This window comes from Callithrix jacchus, chromosome 2 (genome assembly GCF_049354715.1).
Source record: "Callithrix jacchus isolate 240 chromosome 2, calJac240_pri, whole genome shotgun sequence".
In the NCBI taxonomy this organism is placed as follows: Eukaryota; Metazoa; Chordata; class Mammalia; order Primates; family Cebidae; genus Callithrix; species Callithrix jacchus.
The window spans coordinates 151,944,465-151,967,312 of record NC_133503.1 but is presented as its reverse complement, the minus strand read 5'-3'; the positions used below and the strand labels follow the sequence as shown (position 1 = coordinate 151,967,312).

At 38.7% G+C, this 22,848-nt stretch overlaps 1 long non-coding RNA gene across 1 annotated transcript in view; it reads left to right on the top strand.

Moving 5' to 3' along the window:
* Positions 1-3,040: 3,040 nt before the first annotated feature.
* LOC144581600 (uncharacterized) overlaps positions 3,041-22,848 on the top strand; it is a 36,592-nt gene continuing 16,784 nt past the window's right edge. Inside the window, exons 1-2 of the long non-coding RNA XR_013532636.1 lie at positions 3,041-3,111; positions 15,019-15,041. This is a non-coding gene — a long non-coding RNA (uncharacterized LOC144581600). The remainder of the gene's footprint in view (positions 3,112-15,018; positions 15,042-22,848) is intronic.

The following is a 22,848-nucleotide window of genomic DNA, read 5'->3' as shown; positions in this document are numbered from 1 at the left end:
GCAAAGATAGTGGGGATAAAATTAAGTATATTTATTTTCTAATTGCATTTATCTGATTTCTATTGAGATGAGTACCTTTCAATATAAACATTGACATTCCCTATGTTCTCTTCTGTTCATAAGTTTTGCCTACTTTCCTGTTATTTTTATTTTTACATAATTCAAGATAATCTCCTCATTAGAAAAACCCGTAACTTAATTGTATCTGCAAAGATCTTTTTATTTTCCTAAATAAGGTAATATTCATAGTTTCTGGGGGTTAGAACATGGCCACATTTTTTTGTGAGCCACTATTCAAACCACTAGAGTAGGTTTGATATGCTTCTTACACTCCAGCACTACTTTGAAGCCATATGTTCCTTTATTTCTTTGCAAAACTGCTCATTTGAAACTTTCAAACTATCTTGTTATGCCATGGTATGTCCTCTCCTCTTTGCTTTAATTTGCAGTTTTCTTCCTCTTCCAAATTTGCATCTTCATGGGTAACTCAGTATATTTCCAAATTCTCTGTCTCTTCCTAGATATCACTACCTTCACTTCCTCTCTGTCTGAGCCATTCCGCTCTATGACTATACTCATGTTTTGTTATAACCCTGAATTGCTTTATATCTTGCCTTTAAATTCAACACATCTAAGACTTCCTTCTAGATCTCTTATTCATTTACCCCCACCGCATATGTTCTTCAATATCATTGAGATCTAGAGCTTTTCCCTGTCTCATGTTTACACTGTATTTAAGTCCTCTTCTCTCTTTACTAGAATATTGTCTGGCTCATAAAAAATGCTTCCTGATTGTTATCTGCTAGTGGTAGCAGGTATATTAATAATCAGATTCATATTCAGTTTAACCACTTCCTTGCCTGTATTCTCAATTCTCTTGTCTTATCACCCTTCCATTCTCTTACCCAAGCAACCCCAAACATAAATCAGTTGCAACAAAACAGACATAGTTCTTACTCTCGTGGACATTTAGAGTGACTACAGAAAGTGGCAATAAATAATAATGGAAAGTGTCATTATTGTTCAGAACGTGAAGTAGAGGAGAAGGAAGATACCCTGAAGAAGTTATATTTATATTGAGACCTGAGCAATGCTAAGAACTGGTTGAATGATGTATGAAGAGAAGCTAGTTCTGGAAGTTGGAGAAATATGCATGAAGGCAAGATTATCAGGTTTTTCTGGTCTCAACTTAGACATCACTTTCTTTATGAAGTCTTTCTGGGTCTCTCGTGTTTAAGTCAGGTGTTCTTTCTTAGCGCTCCCTCAGGAATCTTCAGTTTTCCTTTCTCAGCATGTCTTACAATGTTTGTGTTCTGTCTTCTTAACTCTATTCCTCATTGGGCTCTGGAAAGATGGTTTGGTGTTTGACTTGTTCCCATAACATCACAGTGCCCATGCTTCTGCCAGTTTCTGGCACATACTTAAGGCATAATGAAATTTGTCAGTTAAGTTGGCAAATCAGTGGGGCTATTTTCAACTTAACTCTACAGATATAGATGGAGGCCAAGTAATGTGCCCGTTCTTATGGGGGGTCACGCTGATGGGATTTATTCAAACCTACGGAGTTCAGGGCATATGTATTTATTGTAGGGTGTGAGTGTTATTTCAGGCACTGCTGAAACTTGATTTATTCTTCTCCATTCACAGGGTACAGTGATAAAATTTTTGTTTATCTGAGAAAATTTCATATAAAATAAGTAATGTACATGATAGGTTTGGATAGTATTGAGTACTCACTCTAGTGGGGCAAGAGTTTTGTTTTATATATGGATAAAATATACTCGTGTGTGTGTGTGTGTGTGTGTGTGTACGTGCATATATATACTATATATATATACACAGTACATTTTATGCTCTGATAAAAAGTATAAAAGTGCTTTTTATACTTATAAAAAGTATAAAAGTATATGGTATATATATACATATATATACCATCTGAAGCAGTAAATATATATATAACACACACACACACACACACCCCATTTAAAGCAGTTTTTAATATTCACTGAGTCACTGCTTAGTTTTCAGTCTCTGTCATCACAAGGGTCCCCAGAAAAGCAGTTCTCCATAACACCAGGGTAGAGTCAGTTGTGTGGTAATGTCACAGATAATTCAACTAATAACCATGTAGCGCTGTGGCTTGTGATTTATTATTTTTCAAAACTAATTTTGAAAAAAAAAAAGTAAAAAATAGAGAAGTTTTGAGATTTTCCTGCTAATATTACTAGGTCCATTCATTATATTCTGACAGTTTTCTTGAGAGGAATACTTGCAACTATGAATATTCAAGTGGAATTAGGACCTGTCCATGGGTGTGTGTGGCTGTGACTATTACATCTGTCATGTATGTCACTGTTGGTGCCCTAGAGGTGGTTCCTACCCCATGGTAGAGCAAATCTCAGCTTTTCCTCGTCTTAAGGGTGTTTTTAGAACTCTTGTAACTTTGTCATGATTTGGGGAGGAAAAAGGCAGTTGGGTGGGATGGAAATTTGAATGAAAATAAGCCGTTTGTACATCACCTCTGGGATAATGTTAGATCAAGGGTTTGCCCCTTTCAGACAGATCAATGCTGTTTCAGGCTTAAATAAGATCCCTTAAGAGGAAAGAGCCTGGGCAGGGACTGCTGGCAGGCACTGTTTTCTTGTTTAGATTATATCTGATGAAAATCTTTACTTTGAAGTTCTGCATTAGTTAGGAATTTCCCCTCAAGAGTTAACGTTCTAAGTATTATCAAAACAAATCTCATAATTTTGCTATGAAGGCACCAAAATTCCAGTCACCTTAGGGAAGGAAAAGGTGAACCAGCCCACTTTCTGTACTAAAAAAGGAAACACCTGTCTCTGAAGGTGCTGATTTTTAGACATTATGGCATTCATATTAATGGAGAAGGAAAATTCGATGTAGGCTTCTTGACAAATTTCCTCTGAAGTTTGAGCTACCACCAGGTTGTTCCCAGCATGATGCTATCATGTTGGCATTTATAATAGGTTTAGTAATCTCCATTTATAATAATCTCATTTGGAATAAAATGGAAATTGCCATGTTATTATACTTCTGGGGCAATGAGTGGAGTGAGCACTGGACTGAGAGTGTGAAAGTCTGAATTCTTAGGTAAGATTTATTTGCTTGTAAAAATACTGGATGAACTGTCATAGGTCTTAAGTAGGTCAACTCAAAAATGAGAAGAATGGACTAGGTCAGCTAATTTTAATCTGTGTCCCTCAGAAAACGTAAGGCTTCCTAGGACCCCTGAAAGGCCACTAAAAGAAGTGTAGAGTGAAAAAAATCCTTAGGGGGTGCTCTACATTTCTATATCTGCTTTAACTGAGCCTCCATTTTTTTATTCTGTGAATAGTGAACTTTCTTAGCACAGTTTATCTGAAGAGATGATTCCTTTGTTAATATCTTTTTTCTAGCAGTGGACTAGATGATCTTCAAGATTCTTGCTGCACTAATATTCTGACTGATAATTAAAACTTTACTAAATTGACATATTAAATACTTCAGAAATTTAGCTTGAGAGGTTTCCTGAATAAGTCAGACAAAAGAATTGTCAGGAAAGGCCAATATAAATATGTCATAAATGCTCAATCTTCAGTTTATCAAAAAAATGAGAAAAAGATGTTTAGCTTCTTTTGTAATATATCACGAATATTTAGCTGGAAATTGATTCTATTCTAAGAATAGAGCACCAAAACTACAGGAAGTAACATTCTCTTATTCTGGGAGTGATTTACTGAAGGCTAATATTTTTAAAATTCTGACCAACATTGTTTTAGTATCAGGTATCTACTAGCCAGTTACTACTAGGCTGTGGAAACAAAAACCAAAACAAAAACCCCCCTCAGGTTTGAAGAATATAATCTAGCTGAAAAGACAGACATATGAACAGTTAATTGCAAAGTAGTGAGGTATGTACATGAATAAAAACATATAATTAAAAAGTGGTAGTAAATATGGTCATCAAAAGCATAGGATCTGTGTTCAAATTTCAGTTCTGTTACTCATAATCGCTTGTAGCTTCTAGTTTTATGACCTACTCCACTGATGGCTTCATTTTCTTCATTTGTAAAATGAGAGGAAAAGAAGCCACCTTATAGGACTTTTTTGTGTCAATTAAATGTTATGTTATAATCAATGTTAAGTATTTGGTGCAATGTCTGCATTTACTATTTAAATGTTAGCTATTATTGTACCACTTAAATGATAGCTTAAAAATATTTTTAATTTAGGCATAATTGTTGTACATATTTATGGGCACAGAGTGATGTTGTGGGATGCATAATGTATACTGATCAGATCAGGGTAATTAGCATATTCATTGTCTCAAGCATTTATCATTGCTTTGTGTTGGAAACATTCAATATCCTCCTTCTAGCCATTTGAAATTATATAGCTTATTACTGTTAACTATAGTCATTCTCTAGTGCTATACAATGCTAGAAGCTATGTCTCCTGTCTAGCTGTAGTTTTGTATCTTTTAACAAATCACTCCCTAGCTCTTCCTTCTCTCTACTCTTCTAAGCTTCTAGTATCCTTTGTTCTACTTTTTACTTCTATCAATTAACTTTATTATTATTTATTATTATTATTATTTGAGACAGGGTCTTGCTTTGTATCTCAGGCCAGAGTGCAGTGGCGTGATCTTGGCTTACTGCAACCTCTGCCACCTGGGCTCAAGCGATCCTTCCATCTTAGCCTCCTGAGTAGCTGGGACTACAGGCACATGACACCATTTCCAGCTAAACTTTTATATATTTTGCAGAGATAGGGTCTTACTGTGTTACCCAGGCTGGTCTCAAATTGCTGGGCTCTAGCAATCCACCTGCCTCAGGCTTCCAAAGTGCTGGGATTACAGATGTGAACCAGCATGCCTGGCCTAAATTTTTTTAGCTTTTACATGAGTGAGAACATGTGATAATACCTTTCTGTGCCTGGCTTATTTCACTTAGTGTCTTCCAGTTCCAGCCATGTTGCCATGAATGACATGATTTTATTCTTTTTTTATAGCAGAATGGAATTCTGTTGTGTATATGTATCATATTTTCTTTTTAAAAAACTTTTATTTTCGGTTCAGGGGTATATGTGCACATTTGTAATGTAAATAAATTTGTCTCATAGAGGTTTGTTGTACAGATTATTTCATCACTCAGATACTAAGCCTAGTACCCAGTGGTTATTTTTCCTGACCCTCTCTCTTGCCAGACTCCAGTTTCAAGTAGGTCCCAGTGTCTGTTGTTTCCCTTGCTGTGTCCAAGAGTTCTCATCATTTAATTCCCACTTATAAGAGAGACTATGTGGTATTTGCTTCCTGTTCCTGAATTAGTTGGCTAAGGATAATAGCCTCCAGCTCCATCCATGTTGCCATAAAATACATGATCTTGTTCTTTGTTATGGCTGCATATCCCATGATGTGTATGTACCACATTTTCTTTACCCAATACATCATTGATGGGCATTGTGAGTAGTGCTCCAATGAACATTGTTCCTTTCAAGATCTCTTGTAAGGTGGGTTTGGTGGTAATGAACTGAATGTCTTTATGGTAAAATGATTTTTATTTCTTTGGATATATACCCAGCAATGGGCTTTCTGACTCAAATGGCAGTCCTGTGATTAGTTCTGTAACGTTCTTTCCACAGTGGTTGAAATAATTTACACTCCCACTAACAGTATACAAGTGTTCCCTTTTCTCCACAACCTCACCAACATATTATCTTTTGACATTTTTAATAATGGCCATTCTGACAAATGTGAGATGGTATCTTATTGTGGTTTCAATTTTCATTTCTCTAGTAATCAGTGATATTGAGCTTTTTTTTCATATGCTTGTTGGCTGCATTTATGTCTTCTTTTGAAGTGTCTGTTCATGTCCTTTGCCCACTTTTTAATGAAGTTTTTTTTCTTGTAAATTTAAGTTCCTTACAGATGCAGTTGGGTCTTCTTGTTGAATTGAACCCTTTATTACTATATAATGCCAATGCCCTTTGGCTTTTCTCATCCTTCTTTGTTTAAAGTTTGTTTTGCCTGAAATTAAAGTTTCAACTCCTGCTTTTCTCTTATTTTTTGCCTGGTAGATTTTCCTCCATCTCTTTATTTTGAGTCTAAGATTGTTATTATTTATGAGATGAGTCCCTTAAAAACAGCATACCATTGAATCTTGCTTTTTTATCCAGCTTGCCATACTGTGCCTTTTAAATGGGGGCAGTTAGCCCATTTACATTCAAAGTTAATATTGATATGCATGGATTTGATCTTGTCATTGTGTTGTTATCTAGTTATTATGCTGGCTTGTTTGTATAGTTGTTTTATAGTCACTGGTCTGTGTATTTAAGTGTGATTTTCTATTAGCTGATAGTGAACTTTCCTTTCTATATTTAGTTATCCTTTCAAGATCTCTTGTAAGGTGGGTTTGGTGGTAATGAACTCCCTCAGCGTTTGGTTATCTAAAAAGGATCTTATTTCTCCTGCATTGAGGAAGCTTAGTTTGGCTGGATATGAAATTCTAAGTTGAAGTGATTTTTTTTTTAAAGAAAGTTGAAGCGGGGTATGGTAGTGCATGCCTGTAATCTCAGTACTTTGGGAGGCCAAGGCATAGATCACTTGAGCTCAGGAGTTTGAGACCAGCCTGGTCAACATGGTGAAAGCCCATCTCTACAAAAATGCAAAAACTAGTCGACTATGATGGTGTGTGTCTGCAGGCCCAGCCACTCAAGAGGCTGAGGTGGGAGGGTAGCTTGAGTCCAGGAGGAGAAGGTTGCAGTGAGCCAAGAATGCACCACTGCACTCCAGCCTGATGACAGAATGTGACTCTATCTCAAAGAAGAGGAATAATATTGAATATAGGTTCCCAATATCTTCAGGCTTGTAGGGTTTCTGCTGAGTGGTCCACTGTTAGCCTGGTGGGATTCCCTTCACAGGTGAACTTCCCTTTCTCTTTAGCTGCCTTTAACATTGTTTCTTTCATTTTGACCTTGGAAAATATGATGATTATGTGTCTTGGGGATGATCTTCTTGTGTAGAATCTTTCAAGGGTTCTCTATATTTCCTGAATTTGACTGTTGGCCTCTCTAGTGAGGTTGAGGAAGTTCTCATGGATGATATCCTGAAACATTTTTTCTGCATGGTTTGCTTTCTCCTAGTCCCTTTCAAGAATGCCAATGATTCATAGATTTGGCCTCTTTACATAATCCCAGATTTCTTGGTGGTTTTATTAATTTCTTTTTATTCCTTTTCTTTATTTTTGTCTGAATGTCTTACTTCAGAGAGCCAATCTGCAAGTTTTGAGAGTCTTTCCTCAGCTTGGTTTGCTGTTAATATTGTGATTGCTCTGTTAATTTCTTGTAGTGTACTTTTCCGCTCTTGTTAGGTGGGTCTGGTTCTTTTTTATTATGTTCCTTTTTATCCTGCCTATTTCATCTGTCAGCTCCTGTATCCTTTTATTGTGACTCTTAGTTTCCTTAGAATGGATTTTGATGTTCTCCTTAATCTTGATAATCTTTATTTCTATCCATATTCTGAATTCTATTTCTGTCATTTCAGCCAACTCAGCCTGATTAAGCCCTGGTGTTAGAGAACTAATGCAGTTGTCTGGAGGACATAAGACACTGTGGCCATTTGAGTTGCTGGAGTTCTTGCATTGGTTCTTTCTCATTTCTGTTCATGTGAATGTTCCTTTAACTGCAGTGTAGATTGAGTCCAGGCAATAGATATCTTTTCTAGATGTTTTCACAGGGCTGAGGCTTTGTGCAGGGTCTTTATTTGCAGGTGACTTAATGTCTTTGGTTCCACAGGGGAGTATGTTAGTGAGGTATTTTGGTTTTGAAGCTTTGGGGTATGATTCAGTAGGTGGTGCTTAGGTGTAGTGGTCTGTAGGTAGACTCTTGCTCAGTCAAGTGGCTCCCTTATATTTCCTCACAGTTGCAGCCATGCTCTGAAAGCATGGGCTTCTCTTCCACCTGACTACTGCCTGGCTATAGATAGCAGTCTGGCACTCCCAAGCTGCCCATCACAGCTCTTGGGTAATCTCAAGTTATAGGTTTCCTCCCTAACTTTGAGGCAACAGAGGAAGGGACCTTAAGAGTGGTTGTGGCTGGGGGTCTTTTACTTGTCTCCTGAGGACTCCACCCTGGAGAGATACAGGTCAGCAGTTGCTCTGTGCAATCAGCTCAGGATTGGGGGATCTGTGCTGTGGGACCAAGTCAGGGGTTTCCTGCCTGGTGATCACCAGGGGGTTGGGTGGGACCTGTGGGAGATGGACTGGCATCCTTTCTTTTGGTCAATTGCAACTTGATGGAGGTGAGGATAAGACACTTAGGGTCCTTGCTCCTTTGTTAGTCTGAGGGTAGCAGGGCTAGTACTACTGAAGAGGCAGTGGCAGAGAGGCCTTCAGTTGTCGCTGGAAGCTCCACCTCTGAGAAATGCAGACTTGCCATTACCAGGAGCATTCAGCTGTGAGGTAAACACTAGAAAACAGCAGGTCTGGATTTCTCAGAGGTGGAATGGGGCAGCTGCACTGCTGGCATGAGCTTGGGATCTGCTTGCTGGGGAGCAGAGTGCTGAAGGCTCACTGGGAGGAGAGTCTTTTCTTTGTGTGGTGACTGTGGCATGCTGTAAGCATGAGTGTAGCCCTTGGGCTCTTTGTTTCTTCCCCAGACGGAGGGCAGCAGAGATAGATCTGCTGCTGTGGCAGTGGCAGAAGGGATGTCGAAAGCCTCTGGGGGTTACCAATGAGTATGCTCAGCTGTGGTGTGGCAACTATTCTGTGGTCATGAGTCAGGAGCCCTACCTGATGAAGAATGGGAGTTGTGGGTTCCCAGGGAAGAGGGGATGAACTCCTCTCCTTATGGGGGTTATGGTGTGTTGGTGGTGCCAGCATAATGACTAAGCCCTTTCTCCCTTATGCAGCCTAAGGGCTGTTAGGGTGGTACCCCTGGAAATATAGTGGCACAGGGGTTGTGGGTTGACACTGGGATTTTCTTCTTGGAGAAATGCTGTGCTGCCTCTGATTGTGGTGATCGGGTCAGGGCAGAGTATTGTGCTGGAGTCCCAGAGTGGCTATGCCCAGCGAGAAGAAGTGAGGGCCAGGACCTGCATGGTGGTTTCCCATGAGGTGGTTGCTTTGTGCTGGGGGTCTGGACCAGCCCCTTGTCCCCGCAGACTTTCTAGAGCCTGGAGAAGCAAAGGTAAGGACTGTGAGACAGCTTAGATGGCGACCTTCCCCTTTCACTGGGAACTCCGTCCCTGGAATTTCAAAGATGCAACTGGCTTTATAGCCCATTGTGGGGTGGCTGGAGACCCAGGCCTGGAGGATGTGACCAGTGAGGAGATACAAGATCAAGAACCCACATAAAACATAGACTGGTCTAGGTGGCTGCTTCAGCTTGAGTCACCTTGGATTTTTCAGTTCCTGAAGGCATCAACAGTGAAGGCTGTGAAACAGCAAAGATGATGGCCTGCTCCTCTCTCTGGGAGCTCTGTTCTAGGGAGATATAGGCCTGTGGCCAGCCTGACCACACTTGCTGGAGGTGGCTGGAGACCCTAGTCAGGAGTTCCTCCCCAGTGAAGAAAAATGGGATTGGGGACCAGCGTGAAAATGCAGTCTGGCTGCTTTGTCATAGAGAAGAAGCTGTGCTGTGCTGGTGGTCTGCTCTGGATCCCAGTTGCCTCAGACTCTCCAAAGCCCAAAGGCAAGATAGGCCAAGACAGCAAAGATGGCAGCCCACTCCTCCCTTTGGGAACTCCATCTCAGGATGATTTGAAAAAAAAAAAAAGTGTGGGAGGGAAAGCACTGGTGGGGGTGACTGGAGACCCCAGGCAGGAGATTCCACCAAGTGAAGAAAAATGACATCTGGGTTCCACATAAATAAGCTGTCTTACTGCCTATCCACAGAGCCACTGAGCTGTGCTAGGGTACTGCTCCATTCCTTGGTTGCCTCAGACTCTCTAGAACCCAAAGGCAACAATGGCTAAGGCTGTGAAACAACAAAGCTGGTGGCCTGTCCCTTCCCCTGGGATCTCCATCTCAGAGAGGTGTAATGCTGCTACCATTGGCTGGCTGGATTCCCAGGCCAGTGGATATTATCGTTCAGGGTACTGTGGAAGTAGGGCCTGCAGCCCATCACTACAGTGTCCTGGATTCAGTCCTATACCTAGGGGTATGTATGGGGGTCTTACCTCCCACTTTGACAGAACTGCAGCTGCTTTTGCCAGGAAACCTGGGTGTCTAAGGCTCCTGGGGCTCCACATGTGCCTGAGTGGCTCTTCTGCCAAAATGCACGCAGCTCTGCTTGTCAGAATGAAGGCCCTGGTGGAGTGGGGTCACAAGGGGATCTTCCAACCTGAGGGTTGCAGAGATCAGTGGGAGAACTGTGGGTTCCTGGGGTGACTCACTCACTCACTACTTCCCTGGGTGGGGGAGGCTCACATGACTTTCTGTTGCTTCCAGTTGGGTGGTCATCCTACCTTGCTTTTCTGAGTTCTCTATGGGTTGTTTCCTTGATGAGTCCCAATTCATGTACCTGGATGTTCAGTTGAAGGTGCTGTATTTATGTGCCACTTCCATTTCTCTCTGTAAGTGGCACACACTAGCTGCTTCTAGTCACCCATCTTGGCCAACTCTATCCATTCATTTGTTATTAAATGCCTAGGTTGATTTCGTATGTTGGTTCTTGTGAATAGTGCTGCAAAAAACATGGTGGTACATATATCTCTTCAGTATATGATTCCCTTTTTGTTGGATATGCCTGACAGTGGGATTGCTGGGTCATACAGTAGTTCTATTTGTCATTTTGTGAGGAACCTCCATACTGTTCTTCATAGTAATTATATTAATATACATTCTCATCAACCGTGTATAAGAGTTTCATTTTCTCTACATCCTCAGCATTAGTTATTTTTTGTCTTTTTGATAATATCCATCTTAACTGGGGTGAGATGATACTTCATTGTGGTTTTGATTTGCATTTCTCTGGCAATTAGTGATGTTGAGTATGTTTTCATGTATTTTTGGCCATTTGTATGTCTTTTGAGAAATGTCTATTCAGATCATTTGTCCATTTTTTTTCTCAGATTGATTTTTGCTGTTGGATAGTTTTCAAAATTCTTTTAAAATTATTATGTGTTCAGGGACAATTTACTTCTGCAGGTCTTGCAAGCAGAGGCACTGGCTCTTTTTGTTCCACACTATGTTTCAAAAGTGTTGTTTAGCAAACAGCCTTGGAAGATAGCGCTTAGAGTCTCCATCAGGGGCAACGTACAGGTTTAGTTACTGTTTTGTTTTTTTTTGTTGTTTTTTTTTAAATAAAGATAATGTCTCCCTCTGGGACAAGCGTCAGGCAGGTTTAGTTTTCTTATAAGAGATTTGGGTTTTCTGAACTTGGGCTGCTTCTCCTGTAACACAGCCTACTCTGTGTTACCCTGTGATAATTGGGGCTTGGGAAACTGCTGCACATGCTGGTACCGTGGCTACTGTTGTAGTTGTGAGTGATAAATTTCTTTGTCTTTGAATCAGGAATCTTATGTCTTCTTACATCTTCCATGCAACTGTGGCAACCTAATTTGTTAGCTTACAAAATGAGTCAAACATTAGACCTTTCAGAGTTTTTGATACTGAAGAGACTCTGAGGAAGAGATCTGCCCCATCCAGAAGATCACCATAGGTGTATCCTCTTTCTATTCCAACGTTCTAATATGAAAATTTTCAAGCATGCAGCAAGGTGAACACCCATAAACACACCATCTAGATTATATAAGTAACATTTTACTATATTGTACAACTTTAAAAAATGAAGATAACTAATAACATTTTGAGTTTTTTCTTATGCTCATAACTGACATCTGTATTTTGCATGCACAGGGCTATATTTGAGCCTCATTCTTAGAAGTCAGGATACTGAGGCTCCAAAAGGTTAAGGAACTTTCCTGAAGTCCTTTTGCTAGGAAACATCTCCTCTGCTTCCTCCTTACTCCACATTTAAGGTATTTAGTGAAAGGGTACATGTTCATTTCACAAGCTCAGGGAAGAATTATATTCATTTTACCTTTCTTCAATCAGGCAAAGAGTGTTTAAACCTGGAATGGAGCTGAGCATAGCATCAGGCCCATGGCCCAGTTTAATTTGTATTGTCTCTTACTGAAAATGTAAGCACCCAACTTAGGAGCGTTCTGAACTTGGGAATGGCTGCTCCTTTGGGACATCCATACGTCTGCTTTATCTGACACCGTCAGATTTATCTGTATCAGACACACTGCTGTTATTCTGGCAAGCATCTAGATCCCTAGAGCTTCTCCACGATCTTCATGGGAAACTAGGAGGTGTTTTTGCTTTTCCCATCACCAGAAGGAGTAGGATATAAAGGGAATACGACAGTTTGGGGTGTGAAGGACAAGAAACTGCCCCTTGTCAGGAGGCCTGTTGTGGTCTGAAATAAAACTAGCATATGATATTTCAGCAGTTGTTAATTAAACAGAATTTATCGTCTGGCTTTATCCCTACCCCAAAGTTATATTATTTTATAGAAAACATACTAATTTATGGTAAACTTTTAATTCACAATGTATTATAAATTCGAGATACATGATAAACACCTATGATCCTTAGGTTTAAATATAACACTTGTACTTTAAAAATGAATTATTATTACTGCATGCAGGTATATCATGACACACCAGTAAGGACCACCCTTCACTGAGTTACTGTCAAAATATGTCCATTCTTAACCAGAGAATCTTGTTCACAGTTGTCAGTAGGGTTACTCCATGTGATCTTCTCCCAGGATCATAAAAACAACAAAATCTCTTGACGGGTAACATAACACTAACATTTTGCAGAGGTACCTGGCACATTACAGGTTCTGAAAACATCATTAAATAAATGAATGAATCCAAACTACAAAGTTGGTTACATTTTTATACATCTACACAAACATATCACATTTCATTGCTTCTAAGATACGTTTTTTTACATCTTACTATCTCTGAAATTAAGGTGTGCCTTAAATTAATGATGTTTGTGAAATTTTTCTTTCACTTAAAATTAATACTTTTTTTCTTTTCATTTCTTTTTTTATTTTTCTTTTTTCTTTTCTTTCTTTCTTTTTTAGATGTAGTCTTCCTCTGTTGCCCAGGCTGAATGCAGTGGTGCTATCTCTTGGCTCACTGTGACCTCCATCTCCTGAATTCAGGTGATTCTCATGCCTCAGCCTCCAGAACAGCTGGGACTACAGGTGCACAGCTACCACACCTAGATAATTTTTGTACATTTTTTTAAGTAGAGATGGAGTTTCACCATTTTGGTCAGGCTGGTCTTGAACTCCTGACTTCAGACAATCCATCTGCCTTGGCCTCCCAAAGTGCTGGGATTACAGGTGTAGCCACCATGGCGGTACTACTTTTATAAATTCAATATATACTCAGTTTGGTATGCTCAGTGAAAGGCAGTTCATACTGCCCCATTTACCTGTGCATTGTATATTCCTACTAGGTAGTCCCATCTCTTCATTGCATTAAGAGATGATATTTTCATTTCTCATAATTCAGTTTAAAATAGAACATTTTCGCTAGCCTTTCTTTTCATAGCTTTAACTATACACTCACACCTGCTACTTAGCATTCATTTACAAGATGAATGGGGTCCTAAAACTTGTTTTTTCCTCTGTTTGATAAGCACTCTGCAAAATTGTTAGCTGCAATTGCCTACTGACATAGGAATGACAACTTAGTGCCACTGCCACATGGCAGAGTTTAGATATTTGTGAACTGTCTTGTATTTTAGCAGACTAAGCTCTACTTGAAGAGAATTTCCTCATTACTCACTGAGCTCTTCCTATGTTATTCCGTTAGCATTTGACTTCTTAGCTTTTGATATGTACTTCTGCCTGGGCTCCATTACCTATCTCTGTTTGTTACTTAAGTCTTGCTGTTGGAGTAGGTAGTATAAGCTTTCTTGTCATGGTAACCAGAAATTCATTTTTCTAATTTTATTGTTGTCTATCAATTGTTACTTTATGACTCTATTATATAAAAAGGTTCCATTGTCACATCTAATCAACCACACATAGATAACTTTTTTTCTAGGCTATTTTAGAATAAATTAGATATTGAATTCCAAATTGGTTTCTTCATTAATTAGCATGGCCACAGCCTGAAGTAAATGACAATGCCTGTTTAATGAGTGTGGAGGCACTAATAATGTCCATCCAAAACCCAGAGTCCCTTCCATTTGTCCATTATCTCTTCCACTTTTTGCTTTTCTGAGATAATTAAATGCAATTATAGACATTGATAAAAGCAGAGTGCTCATATTCTACATTTAGTACTTCAACATGTCACTGTGGAGAAATCCACTGGCTTATTCTTTGTAGATTGAAATGGTTCCTTTTAATTTTGTTCAAAATCTTATAGCTTCCCCTACCAGTGGTATTAATAATATCTTAAGAAAGGTGCTACATATCATCTATTCATCCAACTCCTGAAACGCAAAACCACAGAAGGGAGAGAAGAATATAACTAATTGTTTTAATATCTAAGTTAAAAGTGAAAGGTGTATTTTCAAGAAGGATTTACTGTATAATGTTTCTGTTTACTGTATACATATTGGTTAAGTTATTACTTACATGTGAGTGATAATATTGGCTTTACATAGAAGCAGAATGGTTACCAGTTGCTTACTTTAACGTGATTCATAATGGGCTCACTGGATATCAGAATGATGACAGACAGGCTGGTCTAGTATTTTCATTGCATTTCAGTGGGCTCATACCACATAGGGAATAGAATTAGGATTTTTCCCTTGTGACTCAGTGAATGGGACTGCACAGAGATGCCTCTGTGCAGAGGTGCCATGTGTGATGTACGCAGAAATGTGCATTCTAATAAATATTTTATGAACCATCAATTTATTGAGCAATATCCTAGCTGATTTTTAAGCAGAGAAAATAACTTCTTTTTTAGTTTATTTTTATTCTTTATGTAATATGCTTTTTTATTTTTTTCATTTGATGCCTCTCTGGATGATTCAGGCACAAGAAAAAAAGAGAGAGAGGTGAGTATGGTTTAAAAATAACTAAATTGGCAGCTAGGCTTGACTACTCTAAGTTAACAATGCTCAAACAAGAGTGTATATCGAAGAAAATTTGAGGAACTTTGTAAAACAAGAATGTTGCAGTCATCTCAGACAGCCTGTTTCAGAAACCTCCAGAGAAAGGGCCCTGAATATGTCTTTTTCTAATAAATTTCAGGTGCCTCTGGCCTTTCACACTTGATAAGAACTACAAACCTATATCATATATTTTGTATGTGCACTTTTGATTTCTGTATCTTGATTTAAAATTTCTTAGAAATTCACATGCCATGGGGTCTTTCCAAAATTCTCATTTCAAAGCTGAAATTTGATGATGTTTATGTCTGTACCTTCCCTTAGGTTTGTCTTGCATTTTAAATTTTGCAGAGTGTCTTATTTCAGCCTCACAACAAACCATCCTGTGAGACAGACCATGGCCAGTGAACATGGATGTATATAAGTTGACCTTCTGCACATGAGCACCTGGTTGAGGAACATGTGGGACTCATACCCAATCCACACACTTAGTGTTAATGGGTATGCCTACACTAGGCTGGATTTTTGCAGAAGGGAGATCTTCTTATTCTCACAAAGGTGTGCCATGCATTGGTGGCAACTCTGCAGTAAGCAAACCAAGGATTATCATCCCCATTTAAGACACGAAGAGCTTGAGAGCTCAGAGTGGATCAATATTTCAAAGTTTCACAGTGATCAGCCCAAAGTCATTTGGCTTAATCCAGTGTTCTTTCTGTAACACTGAAAATTATTCTTGCATATTCTTTGAGATGCCTATGTAATTTCACCAAAGTTGTTTAGCAATGCTCTATTTGTTTATTGAAAGTGGATTTTTGCTGTATAAAAAATTGTTTTTCTTTTTATCAAGAGCATTTAGTCAACTTTGACTGTGACTTGCATAAAAACAAAGAAGCATAAAAACAAAACAAAACAATGATCTGATAGCCTTCAGGATTTCCAGGCTATGCTAAAGATCGGGATTTAAAAATGGGGGAGTCATTAACATTTAGGAAGTTTTCGTAAAGACAGTGACAAGGATTAACCTAAAGATATGATTGTTTTGTGATACACTGGAAATAGTAGTAAGTTTGAGACGAGGAAACTCAGCTTCTAGTCCTGATATTCTCCCTAGCTTCATCCTCGCATAGCCCAGTTCATAAGTTCTCTTATAAGACAGAGATTTATTCATATATTTTATTCATATATTCATATATTTATTCATATATTTTATTCAAACTGTGTTTATGTATTTATTAACACATCAATAAATAGTGAATATGAATAACAGATGAAAAGTTCAACACCAAGAAAAACTCATAACCACTCAAGAGGCCCTGGTGTCCCCTTCTGGGCTGGCTCCCTGCGTTCACTATGCTCTGTCTTCACTTCTCAGCAGCAGTTCACCTGAAAGGACTGGCAAGAGTTCCAGGCCTCTCCAGACATTAGAGTCCAAGCATAACTGATTCTCAGCCACAGAAAAGGGAGATGGGTTTTTTTTCCCTCGTCTTATTTTAAGTCCTATCTTCATAGTCTTCAATTTATGCTCCAGGTTTCATTTCTTTCTGGGAGTATTAACAATAGCATTATCCATTCACTATAGGAGAAACCTCAGTTCTGTCCAGGGAGATGTGGCATGTTCCTATAGACCTCGCAACACAGTCAGTTTAGTCAAACACTAGTATATTAGTCAAAGCCAGACATCAGTACATTAATCAGAGTCTGAGTGATATGGTTAGTCTTTGTGTCCCCACCCAAATCTTAACTTGAATTGTAATTCCTGGGTGTTTATGGAGAAACCTAGTAGAAAGTGACTGGATTATGGAGGCAGTTTCCCCCATGCTGGTCTATGATAGTGAGTAAATTCTTGCAAGATCTGATGGTTTTATAAATGGTAGTTTTTCCTGCACTGGCATTTCACTCTCTTGCTTCCCCTTTGCCTTCCGCCATGATTGTAAGTTTTCTGAGGCCTCCCTAGCCATGCAAATCCATGAGTCAATTAAACCACTTTCCTTTATAAATTACACAGTCTTGGACATTTCTTTATAGTAGTGTAAGGATAGACTAATACACTGAGTTATTTCACCTTAAATGTGAGTCCAATGTAAAACATTGCAGCTATACCAAGTTTAGTCTAGTTCTCTATATATTTTCTTCTGAAGATTTTGAATAATGTATGTCCATCTCAAGAACTGCTTTTTGTGTCTTTTTATTCTCAATTTCTAATATGATAAATGAAGATGAAAAGTTCTTTAGAAGGTTTTAAGAATCAAATGTAATGCATAATACTATACTATGCTATTTAAATGGTAGATTTATATAAATTCTAAGAATTTAACTTTTCATAAATTTATTCATATATTTTAATTTAACTAACATGAAAACAGTAATGACCATATTTCATGCACTATTTTAAATGCTTTCAAAATAATAACACATTTTTTCTTTATGCCATCCCTTTGAAATCCTAGAATTATTTCTATTTTATTTACTCTCTGAGACTGAGAGAGGTTAAGCAATTTGCCCAAGGTCACAGATTTTGCTATCCTGTAGAAACAACCAAAGTAAATTAAATCTATATATATACACACATACATACACATATATACATATATATATTTAATTTACTTTAATTACACAATATATATATATACATATATATATATATTTACTTGTATGATGGTTAATTTTAAGTTTCAATTTGGCTAGGTCATAGAATGTCCAGATATATGTTTAAACATTATTTCTGGATAAATTAGCATTTGAATTGGTAAACTCTGTAAAGCAGGTGGCCCTCCCCAATGTGAGTGGATATCATCCAATTTATCCAAGGCCTGAATAGAACAAAAGGCAGAGGAAGGAAGGATTCACTCTCTGCATGACAGATTGAGAAGCTTAAAATTTTCCTGGCCTCAGACTGGGGCTTATACCATTGGTCATTCTTGTTCTCAGGTCTTTAGACTTGGGCTGGAACTGCACTATCAGCTTTCCTGGGTCTTCAGCTTACAGACAGCAGGTCATGGCACTTCTCAACTTCTTAGTCTTCATAGCTGTGTGAACCCATTCTGTCTGTATATATATTCATATTCTATTGGTTTTGTTTCTCTGGAGAACCCTGACTAAGGCTGTTTGCATCAGATTTTGTTTAATGTAAACAATTATCCAAACATATAAATCACCAAGCAAATAACCATCTATGTTTTTTCAGATGCTAGTTGTGTATGACCTGTTACTGAATTTTTATGTATGTCAATTATTTGTAGAAAACAAAAATAAGGCTCTTATCTTTAATTTAGGGCCTCGCTCCTTAAAGTGTGATTTCCAAGACTTGCAGCATATGCTTCACCTGAGAGTTTGTTGGAAATGAGGATTCTCAGGTCCACTCAGACATGTCAAATCAGAATTTGGATTTTACCAAGAGCCAAGATGATTTGCCTGCACATTAAAGTTAGAGAAGTGCTGGTGTGGAGTTGTATATGTTTATACTAACGTAAAACTGTGATCTTACACAGGTCTAAGCACTGTTTACCAGATGTGCCCAAAGAGGGGATAAATACATTGGCATACCTAGAATGCAGATGCAGCATAGCACTGTTCATCAGCTGGAGAAATCTGTGCTAGTAAATGGTGTTTACTATTCAAAATGTTCCTCTTTAAAGTTTCTTCTACCGATACAGACATCCAGAGCTTCATTTTCAAGTTCCATTTCCAGGCCTTGTAGACCTTACATGAGGAGCTCATGTAATCCGTTCCAGAGCATGACTGGTGGATCTGCTCGTGAATGGGCATATAAGCTCATTTGTGTTATCCAGGTGATTTAGACTGTTCTATGACATCACTTGTGTGTTTCAGGTTCCTGGTGCTTTTCTGCCCTCCTGGTTTACACTTTGTCCCCTTTTCTTCCAGCCCAGCAGATATCTGACTCCTAGCTATGTACAGCTACTCCTCCTGTCTGGCTCAGATTTCTATGGGCTGGGTTCTGGTCTGAATAGTCTTGCCAAATTTTTCTTATGTCTTTTTGTCCTGCTTGAACATACTAATACTCATATGACCACCCTGATTCTGAAAATTGTATTCTCTAGCTGTGCCTGGAAGTGGACTCTACTCTCAGTGCTCACCATAGTTGCATGAATGACATCTATAGGGCTGTTCGCACACTCTTGGCTGCCCCCAGCTTCTGATTTTGCCCTTCAGCCTTGCTGTGCCTCATGTCAGTTCACAAACCATCAGAATCCCTTGCACTGCACATGGAAAGAGGCACTGTAGATACCTTTTATTGTGCCTGAGCATGAAGACACAAAGATACTATAAACAAGGTAAGGCTGTGAACACATGCAATTATAGGGGGCTGCGTTTCTTTCTTTCTTTCCTTTTTTTTTTTTTTTTTTTTGCGGTTACAACAGCCTCTTCTGCCAAATAAAAACATGGGCGAAGCACAGTCTAATTGGGTTAATAGAAACGCTTGAATTAGATATTTTATGATGCAATCAGTTGCTTAAGTGAAGTAATGTGCCTCAAGCTCCTAGCATGATTCCTGGTTCACAGTATGTGTACTAACAAATGCTAGTTTTCTTTTCCCTTGGCAGTCAGTTCAAATAAAACAGAAAAATACTCCTTTGATGCAGTGGGTAAACCTGGCTTTAGTGTCTATATTCTAAATCTGTTTTCCTGGAGGCATATTTTAACCAGCATAAGAAAAGTCTGAGGCTGTTAAATTCTACTGGACAGTGCAAAAAATCATTACAGTCAGCGGCACATCATCAAGAAAAGTTTGTTGTTTTTGACAATGGTTTTAGAACATTCTTTCCAAAACGCAGGGTCACCATAGGAGTGCGATGCCAGCTTGTGAATGAACAGTAAGTATGCATTCTGCTCAACTTGATTCAAATCACTGAGCATCTGGTTATGCAGATAATGGAGAGCATTTGTCCAGACACCTGGCATGTGCAAATTGCTTCTCATTTTTGTGCTTGCAAATTATGAATCCAAGACCCCTGCTAGGTTATGAATAAATAACATGGCTATGGGCTTACAGACCAAAGTTATCATTAAAATAAACAAGATCTAGCTCATGCTTTAACAAGCCAGCCACTCTGTAAGTAGTGCAGTCCCAGTTCTTCATTGTCATCTTTGTGGCTTATGTTCGCTAGTCATTTCTTTCTTCATTTTCCTTAAGGGATTGTCTTCATTTTTATGGGCTTTGGCAGTTGATAAACAAAGGAAATATGATTTACTATAGCAAGCTTGGTTGATACAATAATCAAGTAAGAGGACCTTGATTTTCTACCCCTGGTAAAATCTCAGAAAAGAGTTGGTCCTGAGCAAAATTATGAGGAAGTGCATTCTCCAATTCCATGAATTTCTCCTTTCTCTATGCTGACTTTGTCGTTTGGGAAATTGTCTCTCTCCAGTGTTTTTTACTTCTCTCTTCAGAAAACTTAGTTTCAGGAGATATGCAGGAAAAAAAAAACCATACTAATGAGCAGACAGCTGTTAAAATAGTAATATGTTCCTTTTAGCAGAAAATTGGTATTTTAACCTCAGACCAAAAATAAACCCTACACATTAAGAAAAAAATAGTATCTGTAAATTTCAAAATGTTAGGCATTAATGAGCAGGTGGAGAACATATTTTGATGGGAGAAGAAGTTCTTAAGTTTCATGAACATTACTCTTCAGAGGCTACTTGCTCTGCCTACACATAAGAAAGCTGTACTTCTGGGATGGAAAGCCAGGATTTAAGGGAAATGGTGGGAGAGGAGTGGAAATCTATGAGGATCCGTGGAGGGGAAAAAAAAAGGAGAATATTTGTGTGATGATGAGGGGTTAAAGTCAGCTTGCTATGTAAAGACATTCTTTTTGAAAAATGCTAAGTCTTTATGTAAAAGCTTCATGATGTTATTCATTTTGCTAATCTTTTCACTTCTTTCATGATAGATTTGTTTAAAGTAAAACACTTTCGCACAGAAATTAAAACCTAGGCAGCAAAAAGTACGTAATCAGATGTAGTGCAAGCCTCCCAGATGGGCCCCCAGTACCTCCTGTCTCTTCATATCCATGCCTTTGTGTAGTCTTTCCCCATAGTGAATATTGTTGACCATGTGACAAATGGATATTGTAACAGTGATGGTATGTGACTTTCTGCAAGGTGAGGCTGCAAACCCACTGATCCTTCTGTCTTACACTTTTTTGCATCACTTGCTCTGGAGGAAGCCAGGTGCCATGTAATGAGTACTCAAGTAGTCTATGGAAAGTTCACGAGAAGAGGAATTAAGATCTTCTGTCAACAAGCTCCAACTTCCCAGCCATATGGCTGACAATACCCCAAAAGCAGATCCTCCAGCCACTGCCAGCCTTCAAATGACCACAGCCCCACTGATATTTTGATTGCGTTCTCACGAGACCCTGAGCCAGAAACATCTAACGAAGCTGTTTCCAAATTCCTGACTCCCAGAGGATATGAGAGATAATAAATGTTTATTGTTGTTTGAAGTTAGTAGATCTTGGTGCAGTTTGTTATACAGTAATAGGTAATGAATACATATGTGTAAGACAAGAATCCAGGCTGGAAATTTAGCTAGAAAAGCCAATAAATTAACTAAATAATTGTGTCTTAGGGGCCTTCCTTGGCACAGGATAATTTCAGACATTGCAGTTAGAGTAAAAAACCCCACAAAATCCCATTTTCAGATAAGGAAAAGAGCAAGTAGAAAGATATGCTTACGTTCTGCAGATATTATCTGTAGAAAGGAGAGAACATTGTAAGGTAGACCAGATAATTAATCACATGTGGAGAAGGTAGCACCTAATATGTCCCACAGAAGAATTAAGAATGGATTCAAGAGAGGTTTTCTTGTTGGGAAGAATATGATCAGAAGAGATGGTGATAGAAATGAGCAAGCTCATTTTGAGAGGTGTATGGTGTGTGTGTGTGTGTGTGTGTGTGTGTGTGTAGAAATTTATTATCTTGGCAAGTGAGAAGTAGAAAAATATTTTAAAATTTTATGTTAGAAATCATCTTGGAATCAGATGCTAAGAAGAATAATTTGGTTTTAGACTAGAGGAAAAATTGGGAGAGACTGAGGTCACTGAGGAAGAGGATCTCATGGTGATCCAGAATTGAGAGAGATTTCATTGCTGGCAGTAGGAATAAAAAGGATAGGCAAACTATGAGAAGACACAAAGGAAATCATCAAGACCAAATGACTTTCTCTCTTCCCATGAACTGCAAACACCACGGCATCAGAAACGGTGTCCCCATTTCCTAGCACATGGTCAGCATTAGTAAATCTCAATACATATTTATTGGATAAATAAATAAAGTAGGGCCGGTCCTTGTCAGTGATGTCGATAAATAGTTAATCAGTAGTTGGCAGAACTGAGGCCTCAGAAAGTGTGAAAAATGCCCATCCCAGTCTAACCTCCTGTTCATCATTATCCTTTTCACTTAATACAGTCGATAACACTGATCTTTCTTCAGGAGTGAGATGGGGCCGTGTTACTCACCATGTCAGGTTCTTTCCTCATGATACTGTTTGCTCCACCTGGGCTGACTACTCCTGTGTTAGTAACTTAAGGACAGATACGGAGATAATTTTCTTAGTATCTGGCTCTTCTATTAAATTGCAAATAAGCTCCACAAGGAGGGGGACTGTGTCTGTTGAAATCACCATCATACCTCCAGTGCATTTTATTGTACACGTTTAAATGGATGTGGTGTGAATTTGTGTCTCCACCGAAATCTCATGTGGAATTGTAATCCCCAGTGTTGGAGGAGG